A 20,220-nucleotide genomic window follows, 5' to 3' on the forward strand; every position below is an offset into this window, starting at 1 on the left:
AGCCATGCCACAGACCTTGCTGAAATCCAAGCATAATACATCTAGTTCTCTCCCCTGATCTAACTCTCTGTTGGTCACCCACTCAAAGAAATTAATTAGATTTGTCCGACAAGAGCTCCATCTTGTTGCGCATTCCGTCCGTGGCTCCACCGCTGACGGCCCTGCTCACCTGGCCCGCGCTCCGTCAGTCCCCAGTCCGGTGTCCCCCGTTGCTGCAGGCAGTCACCGCCATCCCCAGCGCTCCGCGTCGGCGTCGTCCGCCTCTTCCGAGCCTTCGACCTCCCAGGCCACCCTGCGGGCATTGTGCAGGGCCTCGGCGTCCTCCCGTGCCGAGACCACGCCCCTAGGCGCGCGCGCACGCGCGGATCCCGCAGCCCTTTAAAGGGTCCGCGACGGGAACTCCCTCCGCGGCGAGCCCTGATGACGACGCTTGAACTTCCTATTTAAAGCGAGGCCCTGTCCCCAGGACCTCGCCTTGGCAATCTGGTCGACACCTCCGGTTGTAGCTAGTTGCTGTCCTACGTTCCTTGATCCTGTGTTGTTCCTGCGTTCCTTGATCCAGTTTCTGTTCCGGTGCTCCTGCGTTCCCGTGTTCCCGAGGTCCTCTCTGTGACCCAGTGTCTGTCTTGATTCCTGCTCCACGTTCCTCCTCTCATAGTACCTTCTCGGACTGATTCACGGTACTGACCTCTGCTTGCCTGACCACATTTAATCGCTGCCTGGAACTGACCTTTGCCTGCCTATGACTATGCTTGACCGCTGCCTGGAGCTGACCTTTGCTTGCCTTTGACTACGCTCAGACTGATCTTGGAACTGACCCTTGCTTTGGCTGACCACCCTCGGACGGAAACCCTGGCTTTGACCCTTGCACTCCACTCGGATACTCTGTTCGCTCCTCCTGTGACCACTAGACCAGCCTGCTAGACCCCTAGGCGCTGCCTATCTCGCCTGGAGGACTTTAATTTCCTGTTTCCTGTGATCCTTGTTCGGGTCTAGTTCATCCTTGCCTCATCAGCCGTGCACCTTTGCTCGCGATGGGCACACCTCTCCGCTACCTCTCTGGGAGACCCTCAGAGGCCCACCTAAATCCAGGCGGTCCGGGTACCTAAGGGCCCAACCTACGGAAAGCCCGGACTGCTATTGGCGAAGCTCGTTAGCCTCTATCTCCTTGTGTGCTCCACCTCCTGGTGGCAGGCGCTCTCTGAGTCCGACCAGAGGGCTGTACCAATCCTGTATCAGGCCAAGGGTCCACCTCCAGCGCAGCACATCTGACAAATCCATGTTGCCTTGGATCCTGTAATCCATTCAGTTCCAGAAATTGCACTGCCCTCTGTTTTAGCTGTGATTCCATTAATTAATTTAGGATATACAGGTTTTTTTTAATATGCTGATGATATTAAAATCATGGCTTATTTTTTAGATCCAAGTAAAGAGATGGGGAAATGTAATATTTGTCTAGACCAAATTTCAGAGTGACTTTCATGGCATAGACTCAAAGGGGTAGATTTTCAAAGGGGTACGCGCGTATCCCTTTGAAAATCTACCCCAACCCCCCCCCCCTGTGAGCGCCGAGCCTATTTTGCATAGGCTTGGCGGCGTGCGCAAGCCCGGGACGCGCATAAGTCCCGGGGCTTGCATGGAGGGGCGTGTCAGGGGCGTGCTGGGAGTGACGCGCCGTTTCGGGGGCGTGTCGCGAGTGACGTGCCGTTTCAGGGGCGGCGCCGTGGGCGTGGTTTCAGCCCGGGGGCTTTCTGGGGGCGTGACCGCGGCCTCTGGACCAGCCCCCGGACCGGAACATGGAGCGCAGCAGCCAGCCTGGCTGCTGCGCTCCATGTTCCTGCGCTCCAAGTTACGCCTGCTGGAAGCGCCAACAGAGGTAGGGGGGGGGGTTAGGTAGGGGAAGGGAAGGGAAGGTGCGGGGGGGTGGAAGGAAAGTTCCCTCCGAGGCCGCTCTGATTTCGGAGCGGCCTCGGAGGGAACGGAGGCAGGCTGCGCAGCTCGGCGCGCGCAGGCTGCCGATTTTGGGCAGCCTTGCGTGCGCCGACCCCGGATTTTAATGGCTATGCGCATATCTATTAAAATCCCGCGTACTCTTGTTCGCGCCCTGGGTGAGCAGGAAGAGTAATTCTGTGACTTGGATTCCCCGGATGGCAGGTTGTGACATTCCTATTAAACAATCAGGAAAAATTGTAGGGGTGAAGTTTGATTCCAAATTGACCACATTTAATCATTGTTCTGGAGTGACATGTTCTATTTTATTTTCACTGCTTTTTATCTGCCGGATGATACCCTTTTTAGCAAAAGTGGATTTGTTTTCACCAAGGTATGCTTTTATACTTAAGACTAGACTATCATAACTCTTTATCCTGGCATTTTAAATGTCTCTAAAGAGACTCCTACAATTGCTGTAAAATACAACGAGGATGGCTTTGAGACTTAAAAAGTTTGATCATGCGTCAGCTGCAATGAAAGATTTACATTGGCTAACCATTTAGTTATAGGATCAAATTTAAAGGTCTTTGCCTGACCTTTAAAGTCCTTTCTAGGGATCGACCTCAATATCCGGGGGATTTACTTCCACCCTATATGTCAGTGAGACCCCTTTGCTCCTCTCAACATGAACTATTGAGCATACCCTCTCATGAATAAATTAGGTTAGTGGGTACGTGTCATACGGCCTTTGTGTATCCAGTTCCTGCATTGTAGAACACACACTGCCCTTGGAATTGCAGCTTGAAATAAATTACCTTAAATTTGGAAAGGGAGCTGTTGCCCCTTGTCACCGCTTTTATTCGCCATCTTTCTAGAACCCTTTGCTACTCATGTGAGGAATAATCCAGATATTAAGGGCACAGAGGTGGGGCAATACTCATCGAAACTGTCACTGTTTGCAGGTGACATTTTGATGATGATTACAGAGCCCGATCGCCGCTGTTAGAATGACAGTTCTGCCCAAATTGCCATATCTTTTCCAAACCTTGCCGACTGCAATCCCTCGAAAGCGGTTTGGTTTACTGGCAGAAGAGAATAATGACCTATATTTGGGGGAAGGAAAACGACCTCAGATAGCTCGGCGTATTATGTTTAAATCTAGAGTGCAGGAAGGCTTGAGTGACCCGTTTGGAAAGGTACTATATGGCGGCACAATTTAAAATGTTAGTGGCTTGGCACAGGCAGAGCAATCCTAAGCCCTGGGTTCACTTCAGCCAACAATTATTAGGAGACGTACCTTTATCCAGTGTACCATGGCAGTCTAAGAAAACGTGGAGCATACAACCTCGGGACCTACCCCCTCCCTCTATGATACCCCCTCTACATCTTTGGATAGGTAAAGGCCACTTACTTTTAGGAACAAGGGAATATCATCATAGCATGCATCTGTATGCGAATGGCGCTTGTACTTCGGGGTATGGGAACCCTGCCTTCAGGGTTTGGAAATTAAAGGGAATACGAACCTGGGAGCATGTGTGGGGAACTAAGGATCTGGTTCCTTTTCAGGAACCTGCAATGGAAACACGACTTGGCGGATTCTGATACACACCCTTACCTCCAACTACGACGTTTTTGCACCTGCTTCCATGATCAGAGGTCATTTGCAACAAGGAAAGTCAGATTTTGAAATGTTATGTCGTAAAGCTGACCACGCCACTAAATTGCTTTCGATCGTATATACATTGCTGGGGCAGGAATTATTCATGAAGTCCACACATATGTTAGTCTGGGAACGTGACCTACATAAAAGCTTCTCCCAACGGGAATGGGAAGACATTTTCAGACAACTGGGTAAAAGGGCTGATTGCGGCCTATAGGATTGAAAACTCCCTAAAATTGCTGTTTTGATGGCACTACTATCCAGCAAGACTCCATAGAATGATTTCTGATATAACTGACAAATGTTGGAGAGGGTGTCCCATAGCAGGTAGTTATTTACATATGGGGTGGGATTGTGTACCGATCCGACTTCTATGGACCAATACTGAGGCATGGCTCAGTCAGTTATTCAGAGCCTCCTTGGCGATATATCCACACCATGCTCTCTTGGGTATCTCTCTCCTTCCGACTAGGGAGTATGAAAATAGATTGTTGCTCCTTGTGACCTTGGGCAAGTCACTTTTACCCTCCATTGCCTCAGGTACAAAAACTTAGATTGTAAAGCCCTCTGGAGATAGAGAACTACCTACAGTACCTGAATGTAAACCGATGTGATATCTCAGATTGAATGTCGGTATATAAAAATAATAAATAAATAAATAAAACTATATTTTTACAGAAACTAGAATTGAAAATTGCTCGGAAATGGAAATCGCCCCAAACACCCACATTGGTTGAAGTTCAACACAAACTTGGGAAAATATACATATTAGCGAAAATCACTGCACATATCAAGAAAACCCTTGGGCGGTTCCAGAGAACTTGGCAGACCTACTGCACATGGAAGGCAGGAACATAGAGAGGGAATGTCATAGCGGTCAACATTCATTACGTCCCAATGTTCACACCCACCTCGTGGGTGGCGATGCAATGCCCCATTTCTACCACCTCAGGGCTAGTAAAGAGAGGGAACGGGGGAGGGGAGGATAGGGGGAAGAGGGGGGGGAGGGCTCATGGGAAAACATGAAGAAAAATGACACGATACACTGTTTTGTTAATCGATCTTTTATTGTAACTTATTTCACCAATATACATCTTTGTTGTTACACAGCTATTGCTACCAATGTTCTTATACGGGATTCATATGATGTATATTAGGTTTTCCCTGAGAGGATGGTACTATGTTTATACCACGGGTTAATGTTACATGTTGAATGTGTATTATTGTGTCTTCAATAAAACTTCAAATAACAAAAATAATAATAATAACAGGATAACATGATACTGTATTAAGAACGATAAGAAAATAAAACAATGCATAATATAAATGACGCACTCCTAAGGAGACCAGATTCTATTTAAAAAAAAAAAAATTCTCATAAAGGTATATAGACCAGATGCCAATATAGTTCTAACAGGTCTGCCAGTTTGTCAGGCTCGTAGACTTTCAAAAAGAAAAGGGTTTTCAAGGCTTTCTGAAACTTGAAATAGCCTTTTTCAAGAGGAATGGCTAACAGGAAGGAATTCCACAGGCTAGGTGCTAAGTACGAAAAGCTTCTCTCTTGTCTTCTCAAGTCTTATTTTCCTTGGAGATGGTAAGACCTTGAACTCTTGCTGAGCTGAACGAAGCTGGAAACCAGGCCGATAAGTAACTACGTGAGATGCAATGTATGGGAGAGGTGCACCGCCGAAGAGCTTGGAAGGCTAGGCACCAAGTTCCCTCTAAACTGAGCACGTGAGCGATTGCACGTACATTTACATAGTCGCTCACGTGCATTTTTCTTTGTGATATATACAGAAATGCAATGCTAATACTGGTGCTCAAAAAGTGCTGGTTTTAAAAAAATTGTTGATCACATGAAAAAAAAATTGGCATATACCTAGTCACTCCTTGGAGGGAACATTGCAGCACCCAATCTTAAATTGTATTCTTGGAGAAAGAGGAAGCCAATGTAAATCTTTTCTCAAAGAAGTATCTTGATTGTATTTTTCCTTCCAAGTATTAGCTTTGCAGCGGTGTTCTAAACCAGCTGAAGCTGTCGTATCAGATGAGATGAAAGACCATGCAATAAAGCTGCTTGTGTCTATGAGTTTTTAGTGACTGAATTTGAAGCTACAGGGATTGATGTAAGTAAGATTAAGAGGGATAACTGTTGTATATATTTATTATAGCTTATAGTGTGTGCTTTCTTAATATATAGTTCCTATTGTTTATGCTGATGTTGTTTTGCCATGATGTGTATTTTATAACTTTTATTGTGAATTGCTCCAATTTTACATGATGAGGCAGTATATCAAATCAATGAAACCATTACTCACCACTGAGGACAGATGAACTGACCTGTAGTTCTCAGACTCCTCTTTACTTCCACTTCTGCCTGTCTCCAGTCCTCCGGAGCTACTCCCGACTCTAAAGAAGCATTGAAAGGATCAGCCAGTGGAGCTGCCAGAACCTCCCTAATACCACCAGATGTATGCCATCCGGCCCCATTGCTTTATCTACTTTTAGCTTTGCTAGCTCCTCGTGAATAGAGTCTTCTGCAAATTGGTTGAGCTCTACTTCACTTCCATTCCTATTTGTGGCAGTTAACAGCAGTCCTACTTCAAACCTTCCTCAGTGAACAGAAATATTTGTTAGGCAATTCTGCTCTCTTCATATTCCCCTTCTCTCTTTTCACCTTTCAGTTTTTGAATCCCTCTATTGCCCCCTCCCGTCACTAATATGTCTAATAAGAGTCATTAAATTTATCTATTTATGCAATTTATTTATTTATTTATGCAATTCTTATATACCGTTGTTCAGAACACACGGTTCTATCTTTACGGTTTACATAATACAAGTAATAAATAGTAGGAAACGGAATAAATACAATAAAATATCAATAAAAATAATAAAATAGTTAAAAACTATTCATAGCAAAAATTAAAAACAGGTTAAACAGTAAAGATAAGATTAATAAAGTTAAGAATATAAAAATAAACTTATCAAAATGGATTGCAGGATTATGTATTGTCCTGAGCATTGGTTCCATATGCTTGTTGAAAGCACCACGTTTTCAATTCTTTCTTGAATCGCTTCAGGTCATCCTGCACTCTCAGTTCTAATGGTAAATCGTTCCAAAGCTTCGGTCCCGCAACCAAAATAGCCCTCTCTCTCACCTCGCTCAAATGTGCTGATTTAACATTGGGTACCGATAATAGTCCTTTATTAGATGACCTAAGCTCACGTTGGGGCATATGTAATTTAATGGTAGTATTCAGCCAGTCAGTTTTTTCTCCATGTATGCTCTTATGGATCATACATAGGGTTTTATGCTTAATTCTATCTAATAAGAGTAGTTAAATCTTAGTGGATTGCGATAAATTGTAGGAGGACCTTGCAAGACTGGTAGTTTGGGCTTCCAAATGGCAGATGAAATTTAATGTGGATAAGTGCAAGGTGTTGCATATAGGGAAAAATAACCTTGCTGTAGTTACACAATGTTAGGTTCTATCTTAGGAGTTAGCAACCAAGAAAGAGATCTAGGCATCATAGTGGATAATACATTGAAATTGTCAGCTCAGTGTGCTGTGGCAATCAAAAAAGCAAACAGAATGTTATTATTAGGAAGGGAATGGCGAATAAAATGATGAATGTCATAATGCCTCTGTTTCGTTCCAAAGTGAGACCTCATTTTGAATACTGTGTACAATTCTGGTCGCTGCTTCTCAAAAAAGATATAATTGCACAGGAGCAAGTGCAGAGAAGGGCTACCAAAATAATATGGGGCATGGAATGGCTGCCCTATGAGGAAAGGCTAAGGAAGTTAGAGCTGTTCAGTTTGGAGAAGAGATGACAGAGGTCCACAAAATCATGAAAGGACTTGAACAAGTTAATGTAAATTGATTATTTACTCTCTCAGATAATAGAAGAACCAGGGGGCACTCCATGAAGTTAACAAGTAGCTCATTTAAAACAAATCGAAGAAAATTATTTTTCATTCAGCGCATAGTTAAGCTCTGGAATTCATTGTCAGAGGATGTGGTTACAGCAGTTGGTGTAACTGGGTTTAAAAAAGGTTTGGATAAGTTCCTAGAGGAAAAATCCATAAACTGCTATTAATTAATAAGCAATAGTAACTTGTGATCTATATAATGTTTGAGTACTTGCCAGGTACTTGTAGCCTGGATTGGCCGCTGTTGGAAACAGGATACTGGGCTTGATGGACCCTTGGTCTGACCCAGTATGGCAGGGGTCAGGAACCTTTTTGGCTGAGAGAGCCATAAACGCCACATATTTTAAAATGTAATTCCATGAGAACCATACAATATGTTTAAAACTAAATACAAGTAAATGTGTGCATTTTATGTAAGATCACACTTTTAAAGTACAATAAGTCTCTGAAAATATTACACCAGGCCTTAAGACACCAATACATCTCCTATTAGGAAAACGGACCAAGTCAGGCTGCTATAGAGTCCTACACAGAAACTACACGCCAGCAGAAAACCTCACCTGAATCACGTGCTGTCCCTCACCTAACATAGAATAAAGAGACCAAAACGCATAACAAGAAGCATGCAGAAAAAACTGAATTGGAAACTGCAACAAGCCGGAGTCTCTGTATGCAGTGTAACAAAGGAAAAAAGAAACATCACCCATCCTTATAAAACAAATCAAGAAATATAAAATCATCAGCAGTAAAACTGTACTAACAAAAAGAACATATTTCGAAACAGCTGATAAGTGGAATATCCAATAATTAAAAACTCATATAAAACATTTCCAGATACCAACAAAATATTTCAAAATAGCAGACACAAAGACCCAGTAATGAAAAATAATAAGGATACAAAAATTTTTTTGCTCTGCATACCTGGGAACATTTGATATCCAGGTGTCCTGAGATTGTTCTGAATTAGCAGGAGGCGGGGTGGTTTGCTTGGAACTTTCTCCTCTCTCAGTCACATACCAGCGCTCTCTCACACTGGCTCTCAATGACACACCTATACACACATGCTCTCAGTACTCACATATACACATGTTTTTTCTCTCTCACGTATATAGGCTCTTAATTACACATTTACACACATGCTGTCTATCTTTTCACGCTTACACACACACACACACACAGGCTTTCAATCACATAAATACATGCTGTCTTTTTCTCTCACACACACAGACTCTCATTCACATGCTTACAAACATGTCCTCTCTTTCTCTCATTTACACACAGGCTCTCAATCACATACTCACATGCTCCCTCACCTAAATCAGCTCTCAATCACACACAGACACACATGGTCTCTCTCTCTCTCTCATTTAAACACAGGCTCTCAATCACATACTCACATGCTCCCTCACCTAAATCAGCTCTCAATCACACACAGACACACATGGTCTCTCTCTCTCATTGACACACAGGCTCTCAATCACATACTCACATGCTCCCTCACCTAAATCAGCTCTCAATCACACACAGACACACATGGTCTCTCTCTCTCATTTAAACACAGGCTCTCAATCACATACTCACATGCTCCATCACCTAAACCAGCTCTCAATCACACACAGACACACATGCTCTCTCTTACTTATACACACAGGCTCTTAATCATACATACACATGATTTCTCTCACACACAAAGGATCTCAATCATACACACATACTCTTTCACACAAACAGGTTTTCAATCACAAACTTACACATACAGGTTCCCAATGGTAAACTTACATTCATGCTCTCTCTCTCACAGGCAGGCTCTCAATCACAGACATACTCTCTTTCACATATACAGGCTCTCAATCATTCACATACATGCAATCTCTCACTCACACACACAGGATCTCAAACACACATGCTTGCTCGCTCATTCACTCTCTCTCTCCCCCACCCCAGGAACTCGCGGCAGCAGCAGCCTCCTCTCAACGCTAACCTCCTTCATTTTCAGCCCTCGCGGAGGCGGAGTCCCATCGGCCGCGGTTGAAGCTCTTCATTTTCCTTCGAGCCGCGGTGCAGTCTTCTTTTCGTCGCGCACGCACCCGATGCTCTCCACTTCCTCTTCCAGGCCGCGGGGGGGGGGGGGGGGGCGGGAAGAAGAGTCCACACTAGCGTGGTCTCTACTTCCCGTGCACACACCCGATGCTCACCACTTCATCTTCCGGGCGGCGCAGGGGGTGGGGGCGGGAAGAAGAGAGCACGCCGGTGCCGCTGACTCCAACTGTCCTGCCGCGTTCCGCCCGGGCTGACAGCATTTTAAGCCCGGGCGGAGGAGGACCGGGGAGCAGCTGGGTCAGCGGGGGACTGGAAAGTGTGGCGACACTTGTCTGCGAGCCAGATGCAGCCCTCAAAAGAGCCATATCTGGCTCACGAGCCATGGGTTCCCGACCCCTGCAATATGGCATATCTTATGTTCTTATGTTCGTATGAGTCTTGTCCCCCTGTTTCACTGATTTTGCTATTTTTCTTCCATTTCTGCTTTTGCTCTCCTGACTACTTTCCCAGCTTCTCTTAGCTTTTCCAGATATTGTTGCCTGTCTTCCCCTTTCTGTGATCTCTTGTAGTTTAGGGCTGCTAACATTTTCCCCCTTACCTTTTCAGCCACTTCTTTAGAAAAACAAGTGGCCTCTTTTTCCTCTTGCCTTTATTTACTTCCCTAATAAACAAGGGTTTGTTGCTCTTGCAATATCCCCTTTTAGTTTTATTTACTGCTTTTCGACTTTCCCCAGCTTATCTCGTCCAGTTAATAACTCCTTGAGGTACTCCCCCCCCCCCCCCTCCTCAAGCCTCCCAAAGTGCCTCAATCCTCCACGGTCTCTCTTTTTCTCATCATGTCCTTGTCACAGGTTAGTGAGGAGGTGTGCAGCAGAATTCACAAACTGATGAGAGCTCAGTAGAAGGAAATTGCTTTAGATGCTTCACACTCACATTCCTCCAACAACAAAAAAAGATCATAAAAACCTTTGACTCTGCTGCATGACTTGGCTTTCCATTCTATTTGTAGATGCATTTACTGCCTAAAGCAGCATTGCATTTCTCACGCGGCTAATGGTTTTAGTGCCTACTAAAGAAAATACTTTTAGTTATTTATTTTAATATGTATGTGGTTTTAACGTGGCAAAAGACAGAATAGCCTGTGCCAATTTTTGGATCTCCGCAGTCGGGATCCAAAATAAAGCCACACCCTCGTATTTTCAGTGTTATTTTTAATTATTTTTATTGCAGTCTGTAATTAAACTTTTAATGATCTAGTTCAAAATCAAGGTTATAAATAACTAAGTCTCCAAGCCAGAAAGATTAATGCATGGCTACCGAATGTGTAACAGGGATCTAACAAAGGTTTTTGTTTGATCTTTTCATTTGTTAGGGATATCCCTGTGTCACAACATGGAAATTTCACACTAGCGATAATTATATACTCGAGGCACGCATGTACTTCATTTTGCTGGAATTTTTAACCAACTACAGGCAAAACACAACCTGAGTCCTGGATTCTCTTTCCCCTGTGCAGTAAATGAGTACATGGGGGAATAAAAAGAAGGTGATTTTAACCAGTGCACTTATTACATCAAAAGTAGAAGTCACTGAGGAACTAAAAGTTATTTTTATATGGTGATCTCTCAGTGAAGAGACACTTAAAACCATCTCTTTTTAAAACAGCAGATCTGATCCCAGTTGCAAAATTTAAATCCTGTTGGCCTGGGGCAGTTTTTGTGACTCCAACACTTCCCAGAATGGATTTCTGCTCCACGGCACAAACAGATAAAAGCAGAAAGACCTTGCCTAATTTCTTGATTTCTTTCTCGGCCTGCCGCAAGCACAATGAAGCAAGAAGGAATTGAGGAAGCGGTAAAGAAGAATAAATACCTGGCTGAGAAAGGCAGGGAGCAGCCTGCAGCACTCACCACGCCAGCGGGCAGAGCAGGGCCAGGTGTACCAGGGGGGGAGCTAGTTCTAAGCATTTGCACCCCCACAGGTTTGGCCAAGTTCCTGGAGGAGGAAAAGTCCATTAACCATTATTAAGGGAGAGTTGCAGAAATTATCTGCTTATTCTGGGGATAAGCAGCATGGACTCTGTCTACGCCTTGGGATCCTGCCAGGTACTTGTGACTTGGATTGGCCACTGTTGGAAACAGGATGCTGAGCTTGATGGACCCTTGGTCTGACCCAGTATGGCATGTTCTTATGTTCTTATAGTAGAAGAAACCATCAAAAGAAATGCTTTCTAAATGATTCAGTTGACTTGTAAAATCATTTATTCTGCTGCTTATTTCTGAATGCCTCAACAACTTTCAGCATTTACATTTCTTTAAGGTTCTTCCTACTTAGCCGATCCCATTCTTCGAAAATTAAGTAAAAGGGGGCTACAAATGTGCTGATCATCACCAGAACCTTCTCCCCTCTCCATGTAGGCAATGTACTGAGATCTGAAAAGCATGAACACAGCATGGACAACTGACGAGCAGATCTTCGTCACAGCATCCAGCAGGTGTCACATTGATACACATAAAACATGAATACTGCACGGACAACTGAAGAGTGATCTTCATCAGAGCACAATGCAGGCATCACCTTGATATGCCTAGAACATGAATACAGCGCAGACAACTTACAGTGAATCTTCATCAGAACCCCATGTAGGGGTCACGCTGAGATGAGTAAAGCATGCAAACAGCACAGACAACTGAAGTGCAGATTTTCATCAAAGCTCTATGCAGGCTTCACACTGGTGTACCTAATTTATGTATTTATTTGATTTATATTCCCTTCAAAGCGGATTACATTTAGGTACTGTAGGTATTTCCCTGTTCCCAGAGGGCTCCCCGTCTAAGGGCCATATTCATGAAGGGGTAGATTTTAAAAGCCCTGCGCGCGTAAATCCTGCTGGATTTACGCGCGCAGGGCACTCGCGTGCCGGCAGCCTATTTTGCATAGGCTGCCGGCGCACACAAAGCCTCGGGATGCGCGTAAGTCCCGGGGCTTTGTAAAAGGGGCGGAAGGAGGCGTGTCCGGGGGGGGGGGCATGTCAGCAGGGCGGGGGTGTGTCCGGGAGCATGTCTGGGGTCAGGGGGCGGTCCAGGGCGGGTCCAGGGGCATGGCGACAGTTCAGGGGCGGGCCGGGAGGGCGGTCCCGAGTCCCCTGGCACTGCGGCCTGTGCCGGGGGATGCGAGGCGACGCACGCAAGTTACGCCTGCTTCAAGCAGGCGTAACTTGCCCAACAAAGGTAGGGGGGGGATTTAGGTAGGGCTGGGGGTGGGTTAGATAGGGGAAGGGAGGGGAAGGTGGAGGGACACGGAGGCAGGCTGCGCAGCTCGGCGCGTGCAGGCTGCCGATTTTGCGCAGCCTTGTGTGCGCCGACCCCGGATCATATAAAATCCGGCGTACTTTTGTTTGCGACGGTTGCGCGTACTTTTTTAAGATCCTCCTCAGCGGCTTTTCTCCCATTTTGGGTCTATGGAAAAAAAAACCCTTAGTGAGTCAGGTACTAAGTTTGTACCTGAGGCAAGGGAAGGTAAAGTGACTTGTCCAAGGTCATAAGGAGTGGCAGTGGGATTTGAACCCTGGCTTCCCTGGCACCTGAAGCGTGCCTACGGCACGGAGAGCTGAAGCGCGCGGATTTCCTCAGTGTGCAGGCTTCAGGCGGGTACCCTTAAAGCAGGAGTACGGCACAGACAGCTGAAGGGCAGGCTGCAGGAAAGATCATTTCAAAATGCAGAGAACGTATCTGGAATAAGAGAGGCGTGCTTCTCCTTCCAAAGGAAAAGTGTGGGGACGTATGAAACAGAACACATTAGCATGAAAAAGAAAAGAGACTTTGAGAGCAGAGCACAAGAGGAAGCGAGGAGGAGGGAAAGACGAAACCGTCCCGGGGATGCTGGTCTGGAGAAGGTGTGCCTCGGGGCTCAGTAATCCCTCCCTGCCATTGGGCTAGCCGGAGGCTTTCGTGCACGGCAGCCACGGATCTGGCAGCGACCCCGCCTTCCCCAGCCCCCCCCCCCCCCCCCTGCAGCTGAATTGAGCATCACAGCATTTTATTTTTATTTTTTTGGCCGGGACCCTCATTTTCCTTTCAAATGATCCCCCACGGAGTTTTCGGCTCTGCCAGCCCACAGACTTCTCAGACATAAGGAAAGGCACGAAAGGGGGATTCAAGCCCACAAGCATTAGAAAACTAATAGCGACCGGGGGGGGGGGAGATCCGCGAGAGTCCTCGGCTCAGGCAGGCGGGTCCTCCCCCGATTCCAGACCCCCCGAGTCTGCAGCCACCGCGGATGTGCGAATCGCCGGAGCCGCACTTCGGATTTACTACCCAGAGCAGCCTCCAGCCTGACAAAGCAAAGGCGGGTTCAGGGCATTGTACGACGCTAGAAAGCCAAGATATCCGACTGGATTGGAAAGGGGGGGGGGGGGGGAGTAAAAAATGTACCACTAAGAAATGGATATGCACAAAGCGCCAGAAATGTAAGCAAAATATAATCTGCGCCCCCTCCCCAACAGAAAGTACAGCAAACACATGGAATGCGAGCAGCGCATAATCACAGCCCACTCTGGCAGGAGAGCACAGAAAGCTCATTGTTTCGCTGGCTTTTACTGTGCTGTAAATCCCAGGATATTATCAAAGTATAGGCTTCAACCAAAACAAAACAGATTCAGGCAAAAATAGTCGAGGTTTTTTTTTTTGTGTGTGTGTGTGTGTATGTTTTTTTCTGCCTGGTAATCAAGAATCATTTTGCACCCAGCGTCCCCATTAGTAAGAGCACTTTATAATAATAATCAATCTCCCTCTCCATCAAAGACTGGAGGTTAATGAAAGAAATACTTACACGGTGTGAGTCTCCGGGAGGACGAGGATGCAGCTTGAATGTCTGAGGTCCCGGTCTTAGTGCTGGCTTTCGGGAAGTTATCAGTGAGAGTTGATGCGACCTCTTTCTTTCCCCATCAGCAGCACAGGGGGTGGGGGGTGGGGAGGGGTCGCAGTGCTGCTCCGTGGCACAGGTCCCACGCCTGGAGGCTTCCTCGCCGAGAGGAAGCCAAGAGCACACAATACTTTCAACCCAGAGGGCTTAGAAAGTCTCTCTCTCTCCAGTCCTAGCCTAACCACAACCTTCTCCTCCTCCTCCTTCTCCTCCCCCTTCCTTCAACTCCACTCTTCAGCCATGGGAGATGTACTCTGTAACCTAACCAGGGTGGAGGCTGCTTATTGTGGCCGGCAAATCTTGTCTCTACCCTATAAAATTATACACTTAAGTCTTTGGCTGAACCCCCCCCCAGGAGCACAGGAGCTCGCTGAGCATTGCATGCACTGTTAGTGCTGTTAGAAACAGAGAAAGATCTCAGGAATGCTGCCTATATATTTTACCCCTACAGAAATGTTAATACGGCTTTGTTCTGTCAACCATGGGACATAGTCATCCTGGCACTAATCACTGTCAGCTGCCTTTGAGGACCACCCCTAACCTCCCCTGTGGCCCACATCTGGAGAGCATGGTGCTTACTGTTCCAGTGCTATTCTCAGGGGCAGTTTGGGGCCAGTGAGAAAGAAGGTCTGGTCTTCCTACCTCACTGAAGCACTTTAGAGAAGGGGGGGAAAGTTGGGGGAGTGTCCCTGGCCCTTCCAATAACAGCCAACTGGTTACTCTAAAATGAGGCTGGAGCCTCACTCTTTTGGGATATTCTATATTGAACACCGGTATATAAAAACCAATAAATAAATAAATAGAAAGCCCCCATGGAAATAACATGGAAAACAGCTTTTAGCGTATCTGCTCTTTTACCTCCTCAGTGCATCATGCACATGGATTTCAATGGAATTAGCCATAAGAACGTAAGATGTGCTATCCTGGATCAGGCCAAGGTCCATCGAGCCCAGCCTCCTCCTGTCTCTGAGGGGGGGGGGGCCAGTTTGGGTCGCAAGTTCCCAATAGAAACCAAAAAAAACTGAGATCTATTTCTTGTTGATCACCTCACACTGCGATAAGCAATGGTTTTCTCGAGTCCACCTGGCTGATGAGGGTTTATGGACCTTTCCTCCAGGAATCTGTCCGAACTCTTTTAAACCTCGCTGTGCTAACTCCGTAGCCTGATTGTGTACGGAGTGAGAAATCTCTTCTACAGTTTGTTTTAAGTCTGCTGGTGGTTAGCTTCAGGGAGTCTGCTGTCAGCAGGATATTTCACCCTCATATTGTACCGTCCCTCCTGATGGGCAGACATCAGTTCTGCAGTGCCCTCAAGGTCTAGTTTCTTAGCTGTGTAATGTGTTAGGTTGAAGGAAGACCAAGAGTTCATGGAATCCAAGCAAGTGTTGTAAGTACGCTCTCCCCCGGTACTAGACTCGATGCCCTCTGCCCCTTCAACCCTATTTGACAACAATTTATCTGCAATTATTTAATCTTCATTAAACATCCTTTAGCAAGAGGCAATAATTATTGTACTGTATAGGGGGGAGGGGCATGTCATAAATGCGGTATTCTGAATATATTTTTAAAACGCAAACACGATTGTGAGTTCCAGAGTTGAGGTACAGTCCTGACTACTATGGAGGCAACACCACAACCACAGACGGAGAGACCACTGGTCTTCGCAGTCAACTGGCTGACCCACAGAGAAGGCACTTGTAATAAACTCCAAAGTGAGTTGTGGTCTGCTGTGAGCCTTGGCCGCAGGCTTCTGATGTGAGAACTGGGGTGGAAGGAGGGAGTTCATTTAAGACAGACATCCTGGTGGCCTTATGAAGGTCTATGGTGTCTCAGCCCCAAAGCTTGTAGTCTTCCTCCTAACATCATAAAAACCATTGAGCAGGCCTGAGGCAGGTTCTTTTGGGGCTAGAAGCCCAAGAAGATGGAGGAGCCCAGCCAGGCCAAAGAAAATAAAATAAACAATGGATTCCAAGTGAGCAGCCGCCCATTTAACAAACATACAGGTGTGATAATGCTAACTCTGCTCTTTTCATCTGCTGCCCGTCCTCCTCCCAGTAAGCAAATACGAACGCAACCAGCGGGAAGTTTCACACTGGCAGGGAAGGAGGGTAGCTCACCCTTCTGCTCTGGGTTTGCCCCTCTGCATCCCACTCCAACACAAAAAAAAAACTGTTTGCTCTCCAGCTGTTTCCCTTCCTTCTCAGAGCTGCTTGTGCTTCAGGGGTGAACCTGTGAGAGGCGCTCTGGGCACCCCCTCACAATTTCCCAGTTTACTGATGGGGGCTCCCACTGCAAAATTTTCATAATCTGACATTGCGAAAGAATTGGTAGGAGAGCTCTGTCTTTTTTTTTTTTTTTTGCAGATGTTACTAAGGCCGGCAACAGAGTGGACCCTCCTGCTGGTGAAGAAAGACTGAGCAGCCATCTGCCACCCTATTTTCTGTTTCTCCGCTGGACTGTGTGTGCTGGAAAGTAGTAGGTGGGCACTCACAGCACCAGGAGTTGGCTAGAACAGAGTCCCAGGGTCAGCCTGGAACTGGTGGACTGATGAAGATCCGCTGGTCTCTAACTCTCCAGCCTCACAAGCAGAACAACAAAGAGTTAACCTACCTGATCTTGCTGGTTGTGGCTCCAATATTTCCAGGAGTTAGCACTAACAGAAGTCAGGCAGAGATATCAGCACAGCTCCTTAGAGATGCCCGGCCCTTTGCCCTGACCTGGTACTGGTTACACTGAATTTGCCTATGTTTGCATCGGACTTGCACTCTCTTTTACTTTTTTTTTTTTTTTTCAGAAGCCCCCTCCCCTCCCCGACCAATCCCTGTTCATCTGAGTGCGCTGCTTGGGCCTAGTCAAATGAGAAGGAAATCATCCATTCGCTCAAATTCAAAACAGGCAAATGATAGGATCTGGCTCTTCAAAACTCCCTTTTATTTCCGCCTCTTTCTCCAGCGCTAGCCAGGGAGCACACTCCCTGCTCCCATTGATTTTTCTAAAGCACATATCCCGAGCCCAATCAATAATTCACGAGGGGGATATGGAACGGTAATGTAGACAGATGTGCATTAAAAGCCAGTGTGCTCAGAATGAAGAGCTGCACCCCTCCCCCACCCACAGCAAACCAGGGAAGGGGGAGGTTAATGAACGGCGAGGGCCAATGATTCGTCTTCCAGGTGAAGCCGTTTGGACTTGCGTCCAGTTCCGAGGAAAGATGAGTTTAGCGTTTCCCAGCAGTAGGAAGACGCACCCAGGGGAAGGCGTCTGAGGCCGGTTTACTATGCCAAAGGTCTCTACATTCTGTTTATCTTTCCCTGGCTGCTTCCTCATCTGATTCCTACCTTATCTTTATATTCCGCTTATTGCACTTTTTTCAGCACTTCAAAGCAGATTATATTCAGGTACTGTAGGTATTTCCCAGGGGATAGGGAAATACCTAGGATACAATCTAAGGGCCTCATTTTCCAAGCCGCTCGCACGCGATAAGGGACCTTTCGCATGCGAAAAGTCCCTTATTGCGTGCGATACCAGGATGGGGGTGGAGTCGGCCCCGGAAGAGGAGGAGTCGGGGCGTCACCGGGGCCAACTCTGTGCCGACGCCCCGGACAGCAAAAAGGTAGGTGCCTTTTCGCTGCCTATTTCACTCCCAATAGCTACACCTCCTATGGTGGCGCTATTGGGTGCAAAACCGGCAGGGATCGCACCGCAACGGTGCGACCGCTGCCAGCCCCCCGCTCCTCATCTTTTAGCTTGCTGAGGCAACGGAGGGTAAAGTGACTTGCCCAAGGTCACGAGGACTCAAACCCTGGTCTCCTGGTTCGTAGCCCACTGCTCTAACCACTAGGGCTACTCCTCCACTCACACGCTTACACATTAGGAGTCATCATATGCTCCTCCAGCGGAGAACAGCAGTCTGGGATTTACAGCGCACCTTGCATCCAAGCAGGGAGCCAAGGAATCACCCAGTCACGGCCATCATTATCAGTCTATTGTGCTGGTGTTGCCTCTGATATTTTCACTTCCTATGTTTTGAATTTTGCTGGAGTTTCCTCCAGTATTTTCAGCCCGTACCCTGTATTTTCCTAGAGTTCTCTCGGTATTTTCACACACCCCCTCCCTCCCTTTGTCCTGTATGCCCCCTCCTAGTGCAAACAGACACCAGCAAGCTGAAAGTTTCATTGGCACAAGATGAATTTTCTTCCTGGTGGGCCATATTAGAAAGAGTAATAGTCAATAATTCTCAATCCAAAGTGATCAACTGATTTCACTGTGGTACATTCTGTATCACACAGAAGGGCCAAGCACACGTTTTCGCTGATGTCATTTGTTTTAGCCTGCAAAACCAGGAGCCTTCTCCTCTCCTCAGTTATAAGCTACTTCTAGAGGGCCAAAAGAAAATCAATCCGCTAAAAGCAAACGATATCTTGCAACTTAGGAGCTGGGTAATGGGTATTTTTAAAATCATCTAGTGCTGGCACAGAATATGCCTTGGTTTCAGCTCAGCCCTACACGGTCCCTGCTCTTTCATGGCAGATCTGTTACAGGAACACTGAATTTTTCTACAAAGTCCTTGCTAGTCCATTACATTCAGATGTGCTAATAAAACAGAATTATTAGGAAAGGAATGGAAAATAAAATGGAGAATATCATAATGCCTCTGTATCGCTCCATGGTGCGATTGCATCTGGGTGAGGTTCTGCAATTCTGGTCAAAAAAGATATACAGCCCGATGCTGTAAAACCGCGGGAGAGCGGACGAACGCCCGCTCTCCCGGCGCACGCACCGGCCCTTCGCCGGTGCGAGCTATCCAGTATGCTCCAGCATGCAAATTAGGCGACGCGGTGCAAACGAGGGAAAGGAGGCGCTAGGGACACTAGCGCGTCCCTAGCGCCTCCTTTTGGCCTGGAGCGGCGGCTGTCAGCGGGTTTGACAGCCGACGCTCAATTTTGCCGGCGTCGGTTCTCGAGCCCGCTGACAGCCACGGGCTCGGAAACCAGACGCCGGCAAAATTGAGCGTCCGGTTTTCGGCCCGACAGCCACAGGCCGAATTCAAATTTTATTTATTTATTTATTTATTTTACTTTTTTTTACTTTTGGGGACCTCCGACTTAATATCGCTATGATATTAAGTCGGAGGGAGATATGACAGGAGTTTATAAAATCATGAGTTGAGGAGAACGGTTAAATGCAAATCAGTTGTTTACTCTTTCAAAAAATAAAAAGACTAAGGGACAGAGTGAAGTTGGCTAAGTAGCACATTTAAAACAAATCAAAGAACATAAGTTTTCACTCAATACACATGTAAGCTCTGGAATTCATTGCCAGAGAATGTGGTAAAGGCGGTTAGCCTAGCTGGGTTTGAAAAAGGTTTGGACAAGTTCCTGGAGGAGAAGTCCATAAACTGTTATTAACCAACTAGACTTGGGGAAAGCCACTGCTTATCCCTGGGCATAAGTAGCATGGATCTAGCTTCTGTTTAGAATCCTGCCAAGTACTTGTGACCTGGATTGGCCACTGTTGGAAACAGGATGCTGAGCTTGATAGACTCTCGGTTGGATCCAGTATGGTGGTTCTTATGCTCTTAACATGCCCTCTAACTAAACAAAACTGAAAAAGTTACCATACATCCCAAACCTTACATCAGTTTCTACTGCTCTTCCCCGTAGCAGGCTCCATATCAGAGCAGCCTGCTCCGCCCCCATCTATTTATTTATTTATTTGTTTATTTAACTCT

General features: G+C 46.4%; 1 protein-coding gene across 3 annotated transcripts in view; it reads right to left on the bottom strand.

The window, feature by feature from the left end:
• The window catches only part of AVIL (advillin), an 80,296-nt gene extending 65,599 nt beyond the window's left edge, over positions 1 to 14,697 (bottom strand). The window contains exons 1-2 of one of the 3 annotated variants that reach the window (XM_029594935.1): positions 14,397 to 14,697; positions 5,911 to 6,001 (exon numbers count right to left, since the gene is read on the bottom strand). The gene's annotated coding sequence lies outside the window, so the exon portion shown is untranslated. The remainder of the gene's footprint in view (positions 1 to 5,910; positions 6,002 to 14,396) is intronic. The other 2 variants (XM_029594936.1, XM_029594937.1) reach the window with 2 other exon arrangements.
• Positions 14,698 to 20,220: the final 5,523 nt, after the last annotated feature.

The sequence above is a fragment of the Rhinatrema bivittatum genome, chromosome 3 (genome assembly GCF_901001135.1).
Source record: "Rhinatrema bivittatum chromosome 3, aRhiBiv1.1, whole genome shotgun sequence".
NCBI classification, from domain to species: domain Eukaryota; kingdom Metazoa; phylum Chordata; class Amphibia; order Gymnophiona; family Rhinatrematidae; genus Rhinatrema; species Rhinatrema bivittatum.